Here is a 3,783-nt window from a genome sequence, read left to right as displayed (position 1 = left end):
GTCTGTGGCTATGCAGCCCCATATGCAGCAGGGTGCAATGCACTGTGTGTTGTGACACATTCGTCCCGTAACCATCATTAAAATTTTCTGTGACTTGTGCCACAGCAGACTGTCAGTACTCCAGCTCCCTAGCTGTTGTTTTGGTGTTTTCCCTGTCTGTCACTGTGGTCCATGTGCTTTTGTTTACTGTTTTCCTTGTGTGCTGAGCCCCCTCCTTTATGCACTTTTTACACATGACTGCCAACCCATCCAAAACTCAAAACATTAAGTTTGTGGATGATACAACAGTCATTGGGCTCATATCTGACAACAACGAAGCCACATGCAGGGAGGAGGTTCGGAACCTGGCAGAGTGGTGCGCCAATAATAACCTGGTCTTCAATATCAAAAAGACCAAGGAGATTATCATGGATTTTAAGACTACCAAGAAGTCCACATCAACATCAACATGTCCTCTCCACATCAACACAGAGGCTGTGGAGAGTCCCCAACTTCAAGTTCCTGGGAGTCACCATCACAGAGGACCTCTGCTGGGCTGACAACACTTCAGCAGTGGTGGGTAAGGCACCACAATGCCTTTATGTCAGTGCTCCGCCCCCTTAACTGTGGCGTTTTTGTTTTTCCCTGTCCATGTGCTTTTGTTTTCCTTGTGTTCTAGCCCTGCCCTGCTCCCCGCCTGGTCTCCACCCACTTGATTGCCTCATTGCCTTCACCTGCCTGCCTGCCCACCTGCATCCCATCTCCTTGTCACCCCAGCCCTATATCTTCCCTGCGTGTCTCTGTCTTGTTGCTAGTTCGTCTCAGTGTGTTGCACCTGTTATGTCCCCGCCGTTGCTTCTGTCTGCGTGGTTTTCCCCGTTCTCGACCCTGCCTGTATCCAAACCTCGTTTTTGCCTGCCGCCTTGCCACGATTGCCTGCCTGCCTGGTTCCTGACCCTGCCTGCTCCGGTTTCCGACCCTGATTCTGTCCACGGACTGCCTTCCGGTTTTTGATGCTGCCTGTTTCTGATTTTGTGATTTGCCTGACGATTTCAATAAAGACGCTTGGAACCCAAAGCTCCTGTGGTCTGCGCCTGAGTCCTTGCCTGAGCCCTGACACTTTATTTCCTGAGGAGGCTAAAAGCTGCTTGTCAACTTCTACAGATGCACCACAGAGAGCATCCTAACAAACTGCATGACAGCCTGGTAGAGCAGCTGCACCAAAGCTGATAAAAAAGCCCTCCAGCGTGTTGTGAAAACAGCACAAGACATTGTTGGCACAGAGCTGCTATCACTAGAACATCTTCACAGTACTTGCTGCATGAGGAGGGCTAAGAACATCACAAAGGACATTACACACCCTGGACACCATCTGTTTAAGCTCCTCCCATCAGGCAGGTGCTTCAGAACAATACGCACACGCACAAACAGACTAAAGAACCGCTTCTTCCCAAAAGCTTTGACACTACTGAACTCCTATATCTCATCAGCTGTTGTACTGCCATCAGTGGGTACGTGCAATATTTATATTTACTTACTTGGAGTAAGTGCAATATTTACACCGCACCTTAACTGCATCTATGCTGCTGACGCCTTGGCACCCTTGATATTCTATCGCGATTTGTAATTTTGTACATTATACTGCTTATATATTGTACTTGTATTGTTTAAATTCTGTAGCTTTTTTATTTGATATCTTATATTGCTTATTTTTCTTGTAAATATGTGAGAATTGACTTTGAATATAATGCACCAATGGAGGCTGACACATTTGCAATTTCATTGTGCTTGCACAATGACAAAGTTCTTCTTGATTCTTGATATTTTGGCTCATCAGTGTATGTTAGCCATGGGCTATCAGTGAGAGAAAGTGACCCGAGAATGCAACTACAGTAAATTTACCACACTCAATAGTGGTATCTACATTACTGTGACAGGTAACGTAACCGATCAAAAAGTTTGTTCTTGGTGTTACGATAGCTGCTTGGCTTCAAATATTTATGGGGCATGGGGGATTGTAGGGGTGGATAAAATATGCTAAAGGTTCAAGGCAAGGGAGAATGTTGCAGTAAATGTGAAATTCATAAAAATTTGACTCAAAATAGAGGACACCATGGATCAGCATTAGAGCTACAGCAGATGTCTAGTGGTAGTATCATGTGTTGTTGCACTTACTGTACTAGAAATGAAAAGCATCTGCAGACTTTTTGTTGTACTATAGTATACCTCAGAAATTGTAGCATAGAGCTATCATGAGGCATATTGCAGCATTTCAGATTTGTTTGGTATTATATGTACTGTAAACTTTACTTTTTTTGCAATGCAGCACTAATCTATGCAAAAACAGGATACGGCAACACATAATATGCATTTTGCAATGCTTCAAGTTGTTTTTTTAGTAAATTGTATTCTGAGTGACAAAGTCGTCTTCCTGGAAGAGAGCATTTGCTATAGTTATAACGGCACGAGTCACTTTTGGGTGAATTATGAAGTGTTTTGGTGGTTATAGTGCATTTTGCACAAAAGATTAACTGATGTGCTCATATGCATGGTTGTTAAGCACACCGTGTTAAGAGTTTTGAAAAAGTGGCCATGGTATTGACCTAAGTGTGAAAACGGTTGCAAAAACTAACTGCCAGCTAGCTAGCCAACATTAGTTTAAACTAATTTGAACAGATGAAGCTGGGTGCTAGTTATTTATCTTCGGTAGTGATCACTAGATAGGTAGCGGTATTATCTAGCTAGCAAGTTAATGTAAGTTGCAACTAGTCCAGGCACAGTTAGACAAAGATGTTCGTACAAATGTTCGAATAAACTTGCAAACATAAAACTATATCCAGAAAATTATTAATTTATTGCAAGTGTAGCAGGTGCTACTATGCAAACTACGCCACTTTGGGAATTTCACTCAAAGAATTAACTTTCTACCCCTTTGTTAGTAACACGTTGGTTTCATACACAGGCCCCTTCAATTTAATGAAGCAACCAGAGACGTGAATTCCATAAAAAAAATTGTTTATTCCAGACAAAAGCGCAAACAAGTATTAAAACACACACAAAAGATTTTATCAAAAAATAGTTGCTCCTCCTCCACGCCAGTAGGGGGGTACGGCTGTAATGCCTGCGGGTGAGAGCTGCAGGGGAGAGTCAGTGACTTACCGGAAGGGGACCAACTATGCACACGTGACCGTGGCCGACACTCACACACTGCAAAATGGTGAAGTACAAGTAAGTGAAACAACCTCATGCAATTCAATGTCTGCACACGCACAGACCACATTTAAGTGAACAAAAGATCCCCTTCCGAAGCGCGCGGTCACCGGTCTCCACCAACACGGAGTCTCACACCGCGCAGGCAATCAACCAAAAGGAAAACAATTTAAAAACAAAACGGAGACCGAGCCCCAACCCTACAGTTGGTTTGTCCAATAAGCTAAAGTTTAGCGATCACCCGACACCACACAGAATATAAACAACCCGTTGCTTTCTAGCTACTGGGAAAGAGGGCTTGCTTGCTAGCTAGCTAGCTAAGTGGCTAGTACGCTGTGTAGCAAGTCTGTGTGTCTGATAACACGATATACAATAGGCAACAATTGATAAAAGCTAGCTAGCTAGCTAGAACACACAGGCAAAACAGCAGCCAGCAATCCTAAAAAAATAGGAATAGCAGTTAAAACGAGTAGTATCTCGATGTAATCTTTTCTTAGCAGGTTCTCCCCACTTTGTGCAATATATAACATGCAGCGTAGAATGCTTCATGTAGCTAGCTATCATTGCAACAAATAAAAGGGTAAAAAGCCAGGG

The sequence above is a fragment of the Megalops cyprinoides genome, chromosome 16 (genome assembly GCF_013368585.1).
Source record: "Megalops cyprinoides isolate fMegCyp1 chromosome 16, fMegCyp1.pri, whole genome shotgun sequence".
NCBI lineage: Eukaryota > Metazoa > Chordata > Actinopteri > Elopiformes > Megalopidae > Megalops > Megalops cyprinoides.
The sequence above is the reverse complement of the archived record's forward strand: the minus strand, read 5'-3'. Positions refer to the sequence as shown.